At 46.2% G+C, this 20,359-nt stretch overlaps 1 protein-coding gene across 1 annotated transcript in view; it reads right to left on the reverse strand.

Annotated features, from left to right (window-relative positions):
* cenpq (centromere protein Q) overlaps positions 1-18,596 on the reverse strand; it is a 67,392-nt gene extending 48,796 nt beyond the window's left edge. Inside the window, exon 1 of the mRNA XM_080201853.1 lies at positions 18,481-18,596. The gene's annotated coding sequence lies outside the window, so the exon portion shown is untranslated. The remainder of the gene's footprint in view (positions 1-18,480) is intronic.
* Positions 18,597-20,359: the final 1,763 nt, after the last annotated feature.

Consider the following 20,359-nt stretch of genomic DNA (forward strand, 5'->3'; position numbering starts at 1 on the left):
TGTCCTTGGTATCTCCGATGCAAACTTTGGGCTCCAGTTGAATGTGGTCTTGACCCTGGTTGCACAATTCCAAGCGATGTTAGGGTTTCCACCACAGGTTGCACAATTCCAAGCGAGGTTGGGAGTATGACACCAGGTTGCACAATTCCTAGCGATGTTCGGAGGGTGCTGATGGGAAACAGTGGGAATAGACCCGTTAGGTAACAACCTTTGGATGGGTCAGCGTGAGGGGGAGGTGAAAAAACGATTTCCAGTCCCGTCACATGCCACTATCTGGCCGTCACATGGCCGTGGTCCAAATGCCAGCCAACATCCCTCACATGGTATCAACCTTGGGCAGTGGTCTTCCAATCATCGGCCTTGCCATCTGCCCTCTTCTTCCTCCAGAGAGAGCAGCCCAAACTTCCCTCAGGAGGATGCTTATTTTCCTTTTGTTTAATAATGGAACTCTGACGTATAACTTTACCCCTTCCCTGGCTAGTTTCAAACTCCCCACCCTCCCAGTAGCACCACACCACACAACTCCTCTCACAAATAGACACTTGGAACCATCAGAAACTCGAATAAACACGTTTTTATTCAATGGACGAACCGTCGCTTCCAACCGTCGTTGGAACGGCAGTTGGAAACCGGCTGGAAGGGAGGGAGGGCACGCGGCGGCGGGGAGTGGGTGGGAAAGGCGCACGCGCGGGAGCGGGAGGGCCGGCAAAGCGCACGCGCGGGTGGGGTGGGGGGAGAAACAGCGGGTGAGGCGCACGCGCGGGAGGGGCGGGGCTGGCGCAGGGGACGGGAATGGGAATGAGTTGAGCGAGGACATTTAGCGCGCTCGCGATGGAAGGGCATTTGACGATGATGGAGAGCTCGGTCGCATCGCGCAGTTGCGAAGCTGGGAGCCTGAAGATATTTTATTCAAGGGGCGGGGCGAGGCGGCTCTTTACAACGGTCAAACCGGAGCGGGGTGCCTGGAAACCGACAGGTCGTCACCCAAAGGGGGGGGTGGTGGGAGCGGGCAGGTTGAAACTGTCTGCTCAGTGGGTGTGGCTTCCCACTGCTCCCCTCCCCGGTAGGCAGCTGCTCAGCTGGATCCTCACTGTGGGGATGGGGGTGCAACCCTCACCCATCATCCCATCCAAATCTGCTCATTAACTCGCCCCAGTTTACAAATTATAAAAACCACGGGGGCCTAGGGTGAGGAGGATAAACAACAGGAAATTAGCAGAAAAGCACCAAAAGCTGGAAAGGAGGCATCTGGCCCATTGTCCCATTGCATGGGTCCACACAACTAGAAACACAAAATCACTACGATGCAGGAAGAGACCGTGAGCTCCAGGAGGGAAACCCACCTGGGGAGGGAGGAACGCACCCCAGGGGAACCCTGCTCAGGGGAGGGTGAAACCTGCCTGGAGGGAAACGTGCCCGGGCACCCAGGGGGAACCTGGCCAGGCAAGAATTGCCCAGGCGGGGAACCTGGCCAGGTACCGGGGGGGACACCCGGAGAAGGTACAAACTCCATATAGAGAGAGTCACCCGAGGCTGGAAAATTTTGGCCATAGAAGACAGAGTGGCGGTGAACGGGTGTTTTTCAGAATGGAGATCTGTGACCTGTGGTGATCTGCAGGGATCGGTGCTGGGACCCCTGTTTGTATTACAGAATCTTTAATCCATACAGTACAGAAGAGGTCCTTCGAGTCCGCAAAGGCAACCCGCCTCTACCACTAAGCAGCACATTCCACACCAACACCACCTTCTGGGTAAAAAGGTCTTCCCTCACATCCCCCCTAAACCTCCTGCCCCTCCCCTTGAACCTATGTCCCCTCATGACTGACCCTTCAACTAAAGGGAACAGCTGCTCTCTATCCACTCTGTTCATATCTCTCATAATCTTACAGGTTTATTTGATAGCACAAGTTTCGGGGCGCTGCTCACAAACAGGGCATATAGACAGAAAAACAATTACAAGATAATGAGTCTTTACAGGAAATCAAGTCTTTACAGGAACAGACAATGCGAGTGGAGATAAGGTAATCATAGGTTAAAAGGTGTGAATTGTCTCCAGCCAGGACCATTAGTAAGATTTTGCAAGTTCAGGTCAAATGGTGGGGGTTACACATAGTGTGATAATGAACCCAAGATCCTGGTTGAAGCCATCCTCTTGCGTGCGGAACTTGGCTTTCGGTTTCTGCTTGGCAATTCTGCGTGTAACCCCCACATGACAATAATAAATGAAATCAAATCTAATCAAAATTAAACTTTTCAGGGTTAAATTCCGTCTGACACTTATCAGCTACCATTTGACCATTCTGTCTTTATCTTCTTGAAGTGCAAGACACTCTGCCTCAGTGTTAACCACCCTTCCAATCTTTGTGTCAACTGCAAATTTACTAATCCTACTCTCTATTTGGTGATCAATGTCATTTACATAAATTATGAAAAATAGAGGACCCAACACAGATCCCTGTGGTTTGCCACTGGACACTGGCTTCAGTCACTAAGTAAAAAGTCTGACAACACCAGGTTTTAGTCCAACCGATTTATTTGATAATAGACTCACAAGCTTTCGGGTTAGTCCCTTCGTCAGGTGAATGGAGAGTTCTGGCCTCAGACAGAGCATATAAAGCACAGACAGTTTAGAGATTACTGATTAGAATGCGAATCCTTACACCTAACCTGCTGTTCAAGACCTGAAGTGGCTGACAATGTGAGTGGAAGGAGCACTGATCACAGAGATGTGTATTGTCTCCAGACAGTACAGTAAGTGAGGTTTCTCCGGCTATGTCGAGGGCATCCTGAAACCCATTGTACAAAGAACCCCCAGCTTTTGTCGCGACACTACGGACTTCCTACTGAAACTCAGCACACACGGAGCAGTTGAACCAGGGACACTCCTCGTCACAATGGATGTCTCGGCGCTCTACACCAACATCCCCCACAACGATGGCATTGCTGCGACTGCCTCAGTACTCAATGCTGACAACTGCCAGTTTCCAGATGCAATTTTACAACTCATCCGCTTTATCCTGGACCACAATGTCTTCACCTTCAACAACCAGTTTTTCATCCAGACACATGGAACAGCCATGGGGACCAAATTTGCACCTCAATATGCCAAGATCTTCATGCACAGGTTCGAACAAGACTTCTTCACTGCACAGAATCTTCAACCAATGCTATACACTAGATACATCGATGACATTTTCTTCCTTTGGCCTCATGGTGAACAATCACTGAAACAACTATATGATGATATCAACAAATTCCACCCCACCATCAGACTCACCATGGACTATTCCCCAGAATCAGGTGCATTCTTGGACATATGCATCTCCATTAAGGACGGTCACCTCAGCACCTCACTGTACCGCAAGCCCACAGACAATCTCACAATGCTCCACTTCTCCAGTTTCCACCCTAAACATGTTAAAGAAGCCATTCCCTATGGACAAGCCCTCCGTATACACAGGATTTGCTCAGAGGAGGAGGATCGTGACAGACACCTCCAGACCCTGAAAGATGCCCTCATAAGAACAGGATATGGTGCTCGACTCATAGATCGACAGTTCTGATGCGCCACAGCGAAAAACCGCACCGATCTCCTCAGAAGGCAAACACGGGACACAGTGGACAGAGTACCCTTCGTCGTCCAGTACTTCCCCGGAGCGGAGAAGCTACGACATCTTCTCCGGAGTCTTCAACATATCATTGATGAAGACGAACATCTCGCCAGGGCTATCCCCACACCCCCACTTCTTGCCTTCAGACAACCACAAAACCTCAAACAGACCATTGTTCGCAGCAAACTACCCAGCCTTCAGGAGAACAGTGACCACAATACCACACAACCCTGCCACAGCAACCTCTGCAAGACATGCCAGATCATTGACATGGATACCAACATCACACGTGAGAATACCATCCACCAGGTACATGGTAAATACTCTTGCAACTCGGCCAACATTGTCTACCTGATACGTTGCAAGAAAGGATGTCCCGAAGCATGGTACATTGGGGAGACCATGCAGACGCTACAACAACGGATGAATGAACATCGCTCGACAATCACCAGGCAAGACTGTTCCCTTCCTGTTGGCGAACACTTCAGTGGTCACGGGCATTCAGCCTCTGACCTTCGGGTAAGCATTCTCCAAGGCGGCCTTCACGACACACGACAGCACAGAGTCGCTGAACAGAGACTGATAGCCAAGTTCCGTACACGAGGACGGTCTCAACAGGGATCTTGGGTTCATGTCGCACTATCTGTAACCCCCGTGACTTGCCTGGGTTTGCACAAGCTTTCGGGTTAGTCCCTTCTTCATGTGAATGGAGAGTTCTGGCCTCAGACAGAGCATATAAAGCACAGACAGTTTACAGATTACTGATTAGAATGCGAATCTTCCACTCACGTTGTCGGCCACTTCAAGACTTGAACAGCAGGTTAGGTGTAAAGATTCGCATATTAATCAGTAATCTGTAAACTGTGCTTTATATGCTCTGTCTGAGGCCAGAACTCTCCATTCACCCGACGAAGGGACTAACCCGAAAGCTTGTGCATTTACTATCAAATAAATCGGTTGGACTAAAACCTGGTGTTGTCAGACTTTTTACTGTGTCCTTCAACTAAGCCAATTTTAAATTCACTTCATCAAATTACCCTGTATCCCATGTGAATTTAACCTCTTTCTAAGTCTCTCATATGGGACCTTGTCAAAGGCTTCGCTGAAATCTCTATGTATAAAAATTAATAAATATGAATATATAAATGATTTTGAGGAGAATGTGGGTGGTCTGATTAGTAAGTTTGCAAATGCCAAAGACTGGGAGAGCTTCTTCTGAGGAGGATTGTCAGTGGAGGAAGATAGGCTGGAGACTTGGGTGGAGAAATGGCAGATGGAATTAATCTGGACAAATGCAAGGTGATGAATTTTGGAAGATTCAGGTGTGAATTATACAGTAGATGGCAAAACGCTTAGAAACATGAACATACAGAGAGATCTGGGAGTACAGGGCCAGTTCCCTGAACTGGCAACACAGTAGATAAGGTGGTCAAGAAGGCATGGCACGTTTGTCTTCATTGGATAAAAGCAAGTTACTGCAGATGCTGGAATCTGAAACCACAAGAGAAAATGCTGAAAAATCTCAGCAGGTCTGGCAGCAACTGCAGAGAGAAAAGAGCTGACGTTTCGAGTCCAGATGGCCCTTTGTCATAGCATAGAGTACAAAAATTGACAAGTCATGTTGCAGCTGTATAGATCTTGGTGTAGGCCACATTTGGAATCTTTTGTACAGTTCTGGTCACCACACAACCAGAAAGATGTGGAGGCTTTGGAGAAGGTACAGAAAGGGTTTGCCAGGATGTTGCTTGGCTTGGCGGTATTAGCTATGAGAAGCGATTGGTCAAACTTGGTTTTGTTTTCACTTGAACGTCGGAGGCTGAGGGGTAACCTCATACAAGTGTACAAAATTATGAGAAGCATGGATAGTTGGAGCCTTTATCCCAAGGTAGAAATGGCCAATTACTCGGGGAACATAGGTTTAAGGTAAAAGGGGGAAGGTTTAAAGGAGATGTAAGAGGCAGGATTTTTATGCAGAAGGTGGTAAGGGCCTGAAAAGTGTTGCCAGAGGAGGTAGTAGGAACAGATACAACATCAATGTTTAAGAGACAACTTGACAGATAATAGGCAGGGAACAGAGGAATAGGGAGCACTTAGAAGCAAAAAGTCTTTAGAAAGGTGCCATGTGTTGGCTGGCCAAAGGACCTGTTCCTGTGCCGTACTGTTTGGACATAGATAAGTTGGCGGAGTGAATAGAAGGTGGCAGATGATGTTTAGTGCGGAGAAGTATGAGGCAGTTCACTTTGGTAGGAAGAACATGAGAGACAATAAGGGGTAGAATACTAAAGGGATGCAGAAGCAGAGGGAGCTAGGTATAAACGTGTATAGGTCATTGAAGATGGCAGGACAGCTGGAGAGATTATTAAATTATTAACGCAGATAGTATTCTGCAGTTTCTTAATAAGGAAAGTAAATAAAAAATAAAAAAAAATAAAAAACCGTTGAAGTGGTGGAGGCTGCCTCGCTAAATATTTTTAAGACGCGGGTTGATGGGTTTTTGATAAGAGAGGGGATTAAGGGTTATGGGGAGAGGGCAGGAAAGTGGAACTGAGCAGCGACAGATCAGCCATGATCTTATTGAATGGCGGGGCAGGCTCGAAGGGCTAGATGGCCTACTCCTGCTCCTATTTCTTATGTTTTTATGTAGAGTAGAAGAACAAGAAGGTTATGCTGAACTTATATAAGACCTAATATTAGACCTAAGCTGGAGTATGGTATACAGTTCTGTGCTCCACACTATAGAAAGGATGTGAACACATTGGAGAGAGACGTTTACAAAAATGGTTCCAGGATGAGAAACTTCAGCCTTGGGGATGGACTGGAGAGGTTGGGACTGTTCTCCTTGGAGAGGCAAAGGCTGAGAGCAGATTTGATAGAGATGTTCAAAATCATGAGGGGGCTGGACAGAGTAGACAGGGAGAAACTGTTGCCACTCACAAAAGCATTGAGAACGAGACAGCACAGATTTGAAGTGATTTACAAAATAATTAAATCTGATGTGAGAAAAAACTTTTCCACTCAACAAGTGGTTGGGAGTCTGGAATGCACTGCCCGGAAATGAGGTGGAAGCAGGTTCAATCGAGGCATTCAAGCAGGCAACAGTGTGCAGGGGTATAGGGAAAAGGCACTTGAGGCTTAGAACCAGTACAGACATGATGGGCCGGATGGCCAACTATTCCATTACAATACTGTGAAGATATGGCCTATTTGTTTGTGTTTTAAATTCCACGTTGTTAATCCATTCAGGATAATCACTGATTCCCTTGCCTAACAAGAATCTACCTACCTCCGCTTAAAAGTATTCAATGAATCATTTCCACCACCTCTGAGGCGCAGTGTTCTAAAGTTGTGCAACACTAAGAAAACAAATTATCCTCAGCACTGCCCAAAGGACATCCACTAATTTTAAAAACAGTGCCCCCTGGTTCTGGACTCATCCTTTCCACTTGTCAGTCCCATTCAGGGTCTCATATACTTCAAACAAGTCACCCCTCACTCTTCTGACAAGACCAGGCTGTCCAACCATTCCTCACAAGACAACCTACTCATTCCAGGTATCAAATTTCATAACTCTCTCCCCAGCACCTATAAGATTGATCAGAATTTCTGGTTTGTTGACCCGATTTCTTTTTCTTCTATCCCCTGCCTTGCTCATCGAGTTTCTGCACTCTCTCTCTCTCTCTCTTCTGCGTGCTCAACTCTGTTCTCCTGACTTGCCAAAGTTTTGCACCATGGCTGATTCACCTCACCTGCATACATGCACGTAATCTGAGAACACCCCCCTCCACATGCTCAATTACCTGAGCTATTTCCATTGCTTAAGCTAAAAAAACTTATCCTCTGCCAATAGTTTTATTTGTATGTTTGTTATTTACACTGTGGACTAATCTCTCTCGCAGCATGTCACTTAGTGAAGGTTCAAATTTGCACGTCTCGCAAATTTTCTTAGTTTTGCCATAAATGTCACAGTCATCTCCCCTGGGTCCCTTACAGCAGAGTTAAATTCAAAACACTGCATAATGATAGACAGTCTATCAGGTAAAAGATAATGATCCTTCGCCAAAGTTACAGGCCGTAAAAAATGGATTTTCTGGCCTTGCTCACCCCGAAACAGGAAAATTTTACCCAAGCTCAATCGATCTTTCCATGGTCCACCCCCCGCCCGCTCTGATTCCCATGGCGGGCAAGGTGGTAAAATTTTCTCCTTTGTATCCAAAGTTTCTGGGGGTGTTACATTTCTAATAAGGAAATAGCTGTAAGGTCCACACACTGTAGCAGAATTACTCTTTGTTTACCTTCTGTCATTAGCAGCCAAGAAGTTGCAGAGGCTTTCAATATATTCAGCACAGCATTCAGTCTTTGGGTCAAAAGGATCAATTTTCCCCAAAAAAGGCATCTTTTTTTTACTTACTGTTGCTGCAGAGAATAACTTTTATAGTAGGCAAACATTTGCCAACCACCGCCCCCCACCCCCGCAACTTCAATTCCAGGAGCTGGTGGCTGTAGTCCCAATTTACCTCATCGCCAATGTAGTAATCAGTAGATTAAAGTAATTGGATTATTTATTCAAAGCAAGGGGGGAACAACAAAGACTTCCAACCCATAATCTTCAAGGTGTATCGTGATCCAACAGGATCTAGGTTGGATGACTAGGGAAAAAAAACCTGGTAAATGGAGCTTAATGTGGGGAAGGGTGAGGTTATGCACTTTGACAGGAGGAATCGAAAGACAGATTATCTGAACGGAGACTGCAGATGAGTGATGTACAGAGGGATCTAGGTGTTCGAATGCATGAATGACAAAACCCTAGCAAGCAGTTCCAACAAGTAGTTAAGAAGCCAAGCAGCATTTTGGCCTTTATTGCAAAGGAGTTGGAGTTTAACATAGTTTTGTTGCAATTGTACAGGGTGTTGGTGAGGCCTTATCGGGACTTTTACATCCAGTTTTGATGCCCTTACCTTAAAAAGGATATAATAATATTGGAGGCATCCAAAGGAGATTCGCCAGGCTAATTCCTGGGACAGGAGGGTCATCCTATCGAGAGAGATAAATAGTCTGGGTCTGTATTCCCTAGAGTTTAAAAGAGTGAGGGGTGACCTTATTCAAACAGATAATGTCCTGAGGGGTCTTAACAGGGTGAATGGTCAGATGTTTTCACTAGTGGGACAGTCTCAAACAAGGACTCATCGCTACAAGATAAAGAGTTGGCCATTTAAAGCTGGGGTGCATAGAGGATGATGATTGGCTGGAATTCTCTGCCCCAAAGGGTAGTGGAGGCTGGATCACTAGAAATATTGAAAGTGGAGGTGAATAAGTATTTGATAAATTGAGGAATAAACTCTGCAACTGGATCCTGAACTTCCTAACTCACAGACCACAATTTCTAAGGATAGGCACCTCCTCCACCATTATCCTCAACACCGGTGCCCCACCAACCCTACTATTCCCCTCATTAAACCTATGACAGTGTGGCCAAATTCCCCTCCAATTTGATTTTCAAGTTCGCTGATGACACCATTGTACTGGGTCAGATCTCAAGCAAGGGTGAGACATAGGACAGGAATGAGATAGAGAATCTGGTGAACTGGTGTGCCAACAATAATCTCTCCCTCAATGTCAACAAAACAAAGGAGATTGTCATCGACTTCAGAAAGCATAAAGAAGAACATGCCCCTGTCTACATCAAATGGGATGAAGTAGAAAGGATCGAGAGCTTTAAGTTTTTAGATGTCTAGATCACCAATCTATCCCGGTTCCCCATGCCAATGCTATAGTTAAGAAAGCCCACTAATGCCTCTACTTTCTCAGAAGACTAAGAAAATTTGATGTCAGCTATGACTCTCACCAATTTTTAAAGATGCCTCATAGAAAGCATTCTTTTTTTGTATCACAGCTTAGTATGGCTTCTGCTCTGCCCAAGACCGCAAGGAACTACAAAAAGTCGTGAATGTAGCCCAATCCACCATGCAAACCAGCCTCCCATACATTGACTCTGTCTACACTTCCTGCTGCCTTGGCAAAGCAGCCAGCATAATTAAGGATCCCTCACACACCGGACATTCTGTCTTCCACCTTCTTCCGTCAGGAAAAAGATACAAAAGTCTGAGGTCACATACCAACCGACACAAGCACAGCTTTTTCCCTGCTGCTGTCAGACTTTTGAATGGACTTACCTTGCATTAAGTTGATTTTTCTCTACACCCTACCTATTCTGTAACACTACATTCTGCGCGCTCTCATCTCCTTCTCTATGAATAGTATGCTTTGTATAGCGCATAAGAAACAATACTTCTCACTGTGTGTTAATACATGTGACAATAATAAATCAAATTGAGGGAAATGGCACAGAAAAGGAGTTGAGGCTGGCATAAATCAGCCACGGTGGTATTGAATTATGGGGCAGGCAGAGCCTGGTGGCATATTCCTGCTTCTATTTCTCGTGTTCAACTAACGATCTCTAAGCACTGCAAGGTGAGCTTGGAGCCACACGCACTCCATTGCTGTTCTGCACTCTCAGACCCATGATCTACTGTCTCTCTGTGCTCTAGAACACACACTCACCTGCCATGTATAGCACTGTGCCACGCTACCACATACCTCTGAACAGCCTCCAACACATTTACGTCTTTCCTTAAATAAGGAGACCAAAACTATAGACGATATTCGAGATGTGGTCTCACCATTTCATCCCAATCCCTGCCTTTTTCTCCAGCATTTGTTGCCCCCATCCCTGAACTGAGTGCCTCGCTCTACCATTTCACATTGTTATTCAGTCACATTGGTGAACCAGATGAGTTTGTATGATAAATCGCTGATAGCTTCAGGGTCAGCATACTGAGATTAGCTTTTAATTCTAGATTTTTTAATGCAATGAATTTAAATTCCACCAGTTGCCATGGTGGGATTGGAACCTCCAGGGCAACTGGTCTGGTGACCTGGTTCCACAGATCACCAGAGCAGTGACATTACCACTACCTTACCTGGAAGCTTCTCACTTTCTCATCCCAACTCACCATTTTTGATTTCATGCTTTCAGATGCCTAAAACCTGTGGCCTGCCCAGCTGCAGCACCCCTTCGCAGCATAGTGGTAATGTCACTGGACTCCTAACTCTGAGACCCAGGTTCAAATCCCACCACAGCAGCTAGTGGAATTTAAATACAATTAATAAAAATCTGGAATTGAAAAGCTGGTCTCAGAGGAATTGCCATGGAGCTTTCATCGATTGTTGTAAAACAAAACCTATCAGATTCACTATTGTCCTTTTGGGGATGGAAATCTGCCACTCTTACACGGTCTGGCCAACACGTGATTCCAGAGCCACAACAATGTGATTGACTCTTCACAGTTCACCAAACTTGCCCAGTGAGCCACTCAAGGCGTAGATAGTTAGGGATGGGCAATAAATGATGGTCTGGCCAGCGCTACCCACATCTCATGAAAGAATTATAGAATTGCTCAGTAATGTTGAAGTCCGTTGGTTGATCAAACGCTTGAATCCTGCAACTCAAACATGGGATGAATACAGAAAGGTGCTGAATGGGCTTACAGGATGCATTGCACATAGTGTGGAGGCTGTGTAGAGCTGGAATCAGCAGTTTCTTTATCATCTGGCACAAGTGGCCTGCAGTCAGACCAAGGGAAAAAGTAGGGTGGGTTGGACAGGTCCTCGGGGGACAAGGTTGCGGATGAGTTCTGCTGTAAAACATTTAGATGACAATCTCAAGGGGGTAAATACAGAAGGGGGCTGAATGAGCATACACTGCCAAGGTACTGGGTGCATTAGCTGTCCTGCCAGGTTCCTGTTCCTGTCAAGAAGCATGGACTCACCATGCCAAATGATCATTTTTCTGCTGACTCTACACTCAGCTGGCCAAGGACCTCTATTAGAGCTACCGTGCTCCATTCCCTTTGTTTCATCTCCAAGTTGGTCTTCCATAGACTGACATCCAGTATGATACGGAGACTGGAACTGTGCAGTGACTCCCAATGCGATACGGAGACCGGAACTGTGCACAGTGATTCCCAGTGTGATACGGAGACCAGAACTGTGCACAGTGACTCCCAGTGTGATATGGAGCCCGGAACTGTGCACAGTGACTCCCAGTGTGATATGGAGCCCGGAACTGTGCACAGTGACTCCCAGTGTGATACGGAGTCCTGAACAGTGCACAGTGACTTCCAGTGTGATATGGAGACGGGAACTGTGCGCAGTGACTCCCAGTGTGATACGGAGACCGGAACTGTGCACGGTGACTCCCAGTGTGATACGGAGCCCTGAACAGTGCACAGTGACTTCCAGTGTGATACTGAGCCCAGAATAAATGGAATGCTGACCTCTCATGCAACGAGAGGGCGAGGCAGAGAGGGATTGATGGAGTATAAGAGTAGGGCAGTTTTGTTACAACTTTACAAGGGACCATACTAAAGAGTAGTGTGAACAGTTATAGTCTCCTTACTTAAGGAAGAATATACTTGAATTGGATACCATTCAGAGAAGATTCATTGGGCTGATACCCATGTTGAAGGGATTGCCTTATAGGGAAAGGTTGGGCAGATTGGGTCGATACTCAGTGAAGTTTAAAAGAATGAGAGGCGTACTTATTGCAATGTATAAAGTTCTGAGGAGGTTTTGACAGGGTAATCCTAAATAGGATGTTACCCCTTGTATTGGTAATCTAAAAATAGGGAGCATGTTTTTAAAATCAGGGGTCTACCTTTTAGGACAGAGATGAGGAGAAATTTCTTTTGACGATCATTAAGCTCCGGAATCCTCTACCCCAGAACTATGGAGTTTGGTCATTGACTATATTCAAGGATGAGTTAAACAGAATCTTGATTGACAAGGGAAACAACAGTTATGAGAGAACTACAGAAAGTGGGAGATATTGTGCACGGTTCCAGTCTCCGTATCACACTGGGAGTCACTGAGTACAGTTCCGAGCTTTGTAGAACCCTATAGTGCAGAATGTGGCCCTTCGGCCCATTGAGTCTGCACTAAACAGAATCCCACCCAGGCCCTACCCCCATATTCCAACATATTATACCCACTAATCCATCTAACCTACGCATCCCTTCACACTAAGGGGCAATCAACCTAACCCGCACATCTTCGTATCACACTGGGAGCCACTGTGCACAGTTCCAGTCTCCATATCACACTGGGAGTCACTGTGCACGGTTCCGGTCTCCGTATCACACTGGGAGTCACTGTGCACAGTTCCAGTCTCCGTATCACACTGGGAGTCACTGTGCACAGTTCCAGTCTCCGTATCACACTGGGAGTCACTGTGCACGGTTCCAGTCTCCGTATCACACTGGGAGTCACTGTGCACGGTTCCAGTCTCCGTATCACACTGGGAGTCACTGTGCACGGTTCCGGTCTCCGTATCACACTGGGAGTCACTGTGCACAGTTCCAGTCTCCGTATCACACTGGGAGTCACTGCGCACAGTTTCAGTTTCCTTATCACACTGGGAGTCACTGTGCACGGTTCCAGTCTCCGTATCACACTGGGAGTTACTTTGTTGGTGCTTTTCGGTGTTGAATTTGTTGTTTGATTTGTAGGTGTTTGTTGATGTTGTGCTTTTCAATGTTGTTGGATTTGTTACTGTTTCTGGGAGTTAACATTTGTTGTTGGTGTTTTGAATTTGGTGCTTTTAAATGATGGGGTTGTTGTTGAATTTGTTCATGTTTTTCAACATTGAGGTTGATTTGTTACACTGCTCTGCCTTTAGGAGAGGTATTTTCATCCTATTTGCCTTCCTAATTACTTGCTGTACATGCGTGCTGATTTTTTGAGACTCATGCACCAGGTTTCCTTTTGTATCAAGCATTTATTCCGATGGTCAAAAAGGACCGTAGGAGGAGAGGTAATAAGCCGTGGATAACGAAGGAGGTGAAGGAAAGTGTTAAATTAAAAGCGGAGGAATTTAGAGTAGCTAAGAGCAGTGGGCGAGAAGAGGATTGGGAAAGGTTTAAATGTCAACAAAGATTGACAAAGAAGTTGATAAAGGAGGGTAGGAGAAGCTATGAAGCTGGGCTAGCACTTAATATAAAAAAGGATAGCAAGAGTTTTTATAAATACATAAAAAGGAAGAGGCTGGCTAGGGTGAACGTTGGTCCTTTAGAGGATGAGAAAGGGGACCTAGTGGTAGGGGATGGGGATATGGCTAAGGTCTTGAATAAATTTTTTGTTTCTGTCTTCACGGAGGAGGACGTGAATAATTTGCCGGGTGTTAGCGATGGAAAGGTGGTAGGACTGGAGGGTCTTAATGACATTACTGTTACTAGAGAGGTGGTGCTCGACAGACTGGAGGGGGCTGATTGTGGACAAGTCCCCAGGACCGGATGGAATGCATCCGAGGGTTCTGAAAGAAATGGCGGAGGTTATAGTGGATGCCTTGGTGGTTATTTTCCAGACGTCGCTGGATTCCGGGGAAGTGCCGGAAGATTGGAAAACGGCTAATGTTACGCCGTTGTTTAAGAAGGGTGCCAGGCAAAAGGCGGGGAATTATAGGCCGGTTAGTTTAACGTCTGTGGTAGGTAAAATGTTAGAATCCGTCATTAAGGAGGAAATTGCGAGGCATCTTGAAGGGAATTGCTTGATAGGGCAGACGCAACACGGTTTCATTAAAGGGAAGTCGTGTCTGACAAATTTACTGGAGTTCTATGAGGATGTGTCTAGGGCAGTGGATAGAGGAGAGCCGGTGGATGTGGTCTTTCTGGATTTTCAGAAGGCGTTTGACAAGGAGGTTATTGCAGAAGGTCGGGGGCATGGAGTTGGGGGTAGGGTGTTAGCGTGGATAGAGGATTGGTTGTCAAATAGGAGGCAGAGAGTGGGGGTCAATGGGTGCTATTCGGATTGGCAGTTGGTGACTAGTGGGGTGCCTCAGGGGTCGGTGCTGGGGCCTCAGCTATTTACCATTTATATAGATGATCTGGAGGAGGGAACCGAGTGTAGGGTGTCGAAATTTGCTGATGACACCAAGATTGGGGGAAAGGCAAATTGTGCGGAGGGTGTGAAGAGTCTGCAGAAGGATCTAGCTAGGCTGGGCGAATGGGCCAGGAAATGGCAAATGGAATTTAATGTTGGCAAGTGTGAGGTGGTCCACTTTGGTAGGAAGAATGGTAGGAAGGACTATTACTTACGTGGCAAAAAACTGCAGCAGGCGACGGTGCAGAGGGACCTCGGGGTCCTTGTGCATGAGTCGCAAAAACCCAGCTTGCAGGTGCAGCAGGTGGTCAGGAAGGCGAATGGGATGCTGGCCTTCATAGCAAGGGGGATTGAATATAAAAGTAGGGAGGTCTTGCTGCAGCTGTATAGGGCATTGGTGAGGCCGCAGCTGGAGTACTGTGTGCAGTTTTGGGCGCCGCACCTGCGCAAGGATATTTTGGCCTTGGAGGGAGTGCAGAGGAGGTTTACTAGGCTGATACCAGAGTTGAGGGGATTGAGCTATGAGGAGAGGCTGAATAAACTAGGCTTGTACTCGTTAGAGTTTAGAAGAATGAGGGGAGATCTCATTGAGACGTATAAGATGATGAATGGGATGGATAGGATAGAGGTGGAGAGACTCTTCCCGCTCAAAAAAGACAGTAGGACTAGGGGGCACAGCCTCAAGATAAAGGGGAGGCGGTTTAGAACGGAGTTGAGGAGGAACTTCTTCACTCAAAGGGTGGTGAATCTCTGGAATTCTCTGCCCGTTGAAGTGGTGGAGGCTGCCTCGCTAAATATTTTTAAGAAGCGGGTTGATGGGTTCTTGATAAGAGAGGGGATTAAGGGTTATGGGGAGAGGGCAGGAAAGTGGAACTGAGCCACGACAGATCAGCCATGATCTTATTGAATGGCGGGGCAGGCTCGAAGGGCTAGATGGCCTACTCCTGCTCCTATTTCTTATGTTCTTATATTACCGCTCTTTTTAAGTGATATTCAGCTCCTTTATTCTCCCTGACAAAGTGGACAAAGTCACATTTCCCACTTTATACTCCATCTGTCAAATTTTTGCCTGCTCACTTCATCAATCAATATCTTTTCTTAGACTCTTTGTATCCTCTTACCTATATTTGTATTGTAGGCTAACATAACTCAAGCACAATCAGCCTCGTCATCTGAGTCATTCGTATAGATGCTAAATGCCCAGGTTTACGGGAATAAGGCAGAGGGGAGGGCCTGGGTAAAGATGCTCTTTCAGAAAGACTGTTTCCTGTTGGTTAGCCACCTGTCTGTCCATACTAATGTATCACCTCAAAACCAAGGTGTTGTAACATGTACAGGATATCTCAGCAAATGTCCTTTGGAAATTCAAACACACCACATCTACTAGTCGTCCTTAGTCCAACCTGCTTGTTATATCCTCAAAGAACTCCAATAAGTTTGTTGAACAATTCCCCTTGCACAAAACCATGTTGACTCTGTCTGGTTGCAATACGTTTTTCTAAATGTCCTGCTACAACTTCTTTAATAATGGATTTTCACCATTGGCAGATGTTTGACTAACTGGCCTGTAGTTTCCTGCTTTCTGTCTCCCTCCACTCTTGAATGGTGGACTTATATTTGCTGTTTTACAATCCACTAGGATCTTTCCTGCATGTAGAAATTTTTTTGGAGATTATCACCACTAGTTCTGTAGTCACTTGTTTTAATACCTTCAGGTGCAGGGGACTTGTCAGCCTTTAGTCCCATATATTTCCTCAGTATTTTTCCCCCAGTGATGTTGATTTTCTGTTATTTTTTGAATGCTTTCTGTGTCTCTTCTGTGAAGAGAGAAACTAAATATCCATTCAAAGTCTCTGCTATTTTCCTGTTTCCCATTATTGCACAGAAACATCAAAACTAGAAGCAGGAGCAGGCCATTCGGTCCTTCGAGCCTGCTCCACCATTCATTTTAATCATGGCTGATCATCAGATTCGATATCCTGATCCCCTTCCCCCATATTTCTTGATCCCTTTCGCCCCAAGAGGTATCTCTAATTTCTTGAAATCACACAATGTTTTGGCCTCCACTATTCTGTGGTAGTGAATTCCATATACTCACCACCCTCTGGGTGAAGAAATTTGTCCTCACCTCAGTTCTAAAAGGTTTACCCTTATGTTAAAACCGTGAACCTCTAGTTCTGGACACCCCCACCATCAGGAACATTCTTTCTGAACTATTAATTTCCCAGTCTTATATTCTTAGGGTTGAAATCTCACTTCAGCTCCTCTCTGTACTTGTGCAAGTTTTTACTGTCTGGTATATTTATTGTTAGTTTTCTCCTATATTCTAATGCAACCCTCTATTATTTATTTTTAAACAATCCTTTGCTAGTTTCCAAATGTTTCCCAATTTTCAGCCCTTTATAAATCTTCACAGCATTGTACACATTTTCTTTCAACTTGATACCATCCTAAACTTCCTCAGCAAGCCACGGGTGATGTCTTCTTCTTGTGCAGTCTTTCTTCCCCCCCGCAGTGGAATAAATCTTGTTGGGAATTAAGACCCTGAGACATAGGAGCAGAACTAGGCCACTCAGCCCATCGAGTCTGCTCCACCATTCAATCCTGCCTGATATTTTTCTCATCCCTATTTCCCCTTCACCCCTGACCCCTTTAGAAAAATGTCTGTAAATCTCAGTCACTCAATCTTGCCTGTTAATCTGATTTCACCAAAGTTTCAGCAACTCTGTCTTCAAACCCTTGTCATTGTTTAAGTTTATGACAGAATTGAAGACCCACATTTCTCACCCACAGACAGATGAAGTCACGGCTGTCAATGCTGGAGTCATGGAAATTGGATTGGGTTGGGGTGGGGGGGGTCAACAGATTGCTCCGATCTAATTCTGGCAGGGAGCTTGAATGATTGTTGGGGCTGGAGTTTGTTACAAAGATAGGAAAGGTTGTAAAGGTTGAAAGAGGCTACATAGTTAGTGAGGGGTGCAGGGAATGGGGGAGGTTTAAGGGACTGAGTTGCCTCTTCCTGTGTTCCAAGCTCAAGGGACTGAATAACCTCCTAATGTTCCTAGGTAACAGACCTGAGGAGCTGAATGGTCTCCTATCCCTATGTAACAGGCTCAAGAAGAGGCTGAATGGCCTCCTCCTGTTCACATTTAACAGCTTCAAGGAGCTGAATGACCTCAGACTTACTGTCCCTAGGAACAGTCTCAAGGTTTATGAATGGCCTGTTCCTGCTCCTGGGTTATCAGCTCGAGAAGAGGCTGAATGAGGCCTCTTCCTGTTCCTGTGTAATAGTCTTGAGGAGGGGTCGAATGGCCTCCTGTCACTGCTCAAAGGCCCGTGGATCTGGATGGTCTTCGCCAGCTCCTGAGTAACAGGGCTCCAGAGGCAAAATGATTTACAGGGTTAGAAAATTGCCTGCATGCTCTTGAATTGCTTTTGCAGGAGGGAATAGCCGAGAGAGGCAATGGGTTGTATTTTTAAAAAAAAATCACAAACAACATTTTGAGTCAGATAAAGGCTGAATGAACTGGGGGAAAAGTATAAACATTCCCAAGAACAACCAAACCTCACTTTTTAAATCAGGACATGGTTGTGTGTCCTGTGTTTAGATTTGGCAGCAGAGTGCTGAGTACAGGCCTGAAGCAGGGGCCTAAATTAGAAATAAAACCATCAGGCAGAGTGCTCCACCCCTGGGAATTGTCAGCTGGAGGCTCTGGATTGGATAGAGATGTTGAAACAGATTTTCAAACTGAATTCAAATTCAATTGAAACAGCTTTTAATAAAACTGCAATGTACAATTTGTGCACAATATATCTAATATAGTACAGAGAGAGACTACAAATTCACACTGCAGACAGTGTGACTCCTGCACATTACCACAGCAGCTTCTGGAAACATGATTGTAAACCTAAAAGACAATAAAGAGGACAAACGTACCTTCCAAGACAATTCCGTCCTGTTTCTCTGCCTTCCCTCCTGTCAGCTGCAGTTTAGACAGAACCCGAACTCCATAGCACCACATAGTGGGCAAGGGTTTAAAACTGAACAGGAAGCAATTTACAACAACAACACTTCATTTTCACTTCACCATTCAGGGTCACGGGAAGTTGGAACCTATCCGGACCGAAACAGGAAACTTGGCAGAATACACCTTATGAGTGTGTGTCCACCACAGGGCACACACACTCACAATCACTCACACAAACTGAGGGGCAATTTACCATGGCCAATCCACTTAACCTACAAAGCTTTGAAAGCTAAGGGGCAAGTTAGCACATCTTTCAGACTGTGGGAAGAAACTGGAGCACCCGGAGGAAACACATGCAGACACAAGGACAGCATGCAGAAACTGCACATACAGTGACCCAAGGGAATCAAACCTACACATCTTCAAACGCTAACAGGCAATTTAGCATAGCCAATCCACCTAACCTGACATCTTTGCGCAGCTCAGTTGACTGTCTGTGTGGAGTCAGAGGGTCAGTACTGAGGGAGTATCGCACTGACAGTGCAGCACTCTCCTCGGTATTGACCCTCTGACAGTGCAGCACTCCCTCAGTAGTGACCCTGTGACAGGAGGTCTTGCTGCAGCTGTATAGGGCATTGGTGAGGCCGCAGCTGGAGTACTGTGTGCAGTTTTGGGCGCCGCACCTGCGCAAAGATATTTTGGCCTTGGAGGGAGTGCAGAGGAGGTTTACTAGGCTGATACTGGAGTTGAGGGGGTTGAGCTATGAGGAGAGGCTGAATAAACTAGGCTTGTACTCGTTAGAGTTTAGAAGAATGAGGGGAGATCTCATTGAGACGTATAAGATGATGAATGGGATGGATAGCATAGAGGTGGAGAGACTCTTCCCGCTCAAAAAAGACAGTAGGACTAGGGGGCACAGCCTCAAGATAAAAGGGGGGCGGTTTAGAATGGAGTTGAGGAGGAACTTCTTCACTCAAAGGGTGGTGAATCTCTGGAATTCTCTGCCCGTTGAAGTGGTGGAGGCTGCCTCGCTAAATATTTTTAAGACGCGGGTTGATGGGTTTTTGATAAGAGAGGGGATTAAGGGTTATGGGGAGAGGGCGGGAAGGTGGAACTGAGCAGCGATAGATCAGCCATGATCTTATTGAATGGCGGGGCAGGCTCAAGGGGCTAGATGGCCTGCTCCTGCTCCTATTTCTTATGTTCTTATGTTCAATGCAGCACTCTGTCAATACCGACGCTCAGTAAAGGAGTGGTTTCAATGGGAAATTCCCATTGGCGCACCCTCGGCACTGACTCTGATAGTGCGGCACTGTCAGATGGTCAGTACTAAGGGAATGTCATACTCTCTGAAGTTTAGTACTGAGGGATTGCTGCATTGTCAGAGTATCAGTACTGAGGGAGTGCTGCACTATCAGACGGTCAGGATTGAGGGAGTGTCGCAATGTCTGAAGGTCAGTACTGAGGGGTTGCTACATTGTCAGAGTGTCAGTACTGAGGGAGTGCCGCACTGTCAGAGGGTCACTACTGAGCATGCGCTGCACTGTCAGAGGGAGTGTTGCAACGTTTGCAGGTCAGTACTGAGGGAGTGCTGCATTGTCGGAGGGTTATTGCTGAGGCAGTGCCGCACTGTCAGAGGGTCCGTGCTGAGGGAGTGCCGCACTGTCAGAGGGTCCGTGCTGAGGGAGTGCTGCACCGTCAGAGGGTCCGTGCTGAGGCAGTACTGAGAGAGTACCACACTGTCAGAGGGCCAGTACTGAGGGAGCGCTACAGGGTCAGGGGATCCGTACTGAGGGCATGCTGCACTGTTAGAGGGTCAGTATTGAGGGAGTGCTGCACAGTCAGAGA

The sequence above is a fragment of the Carcharhinus amblyrhynchos genome, chromosome 13 (genome assembly GCF_965287045.1).
Source record: "Carcharhinus amblyrhynchos chromosome 13, sCarAmb.v2.hapA, whole genome shotgun sequence".
In the NCBI taxonomy this organism is placed as follows: Eukaryota; Metazoa; Chordata; class Chondrichthyes; order Carcharhiniformes; family Carcharhinidae; genus Carcharhinus; species Carcharhinus amblyrhynchos.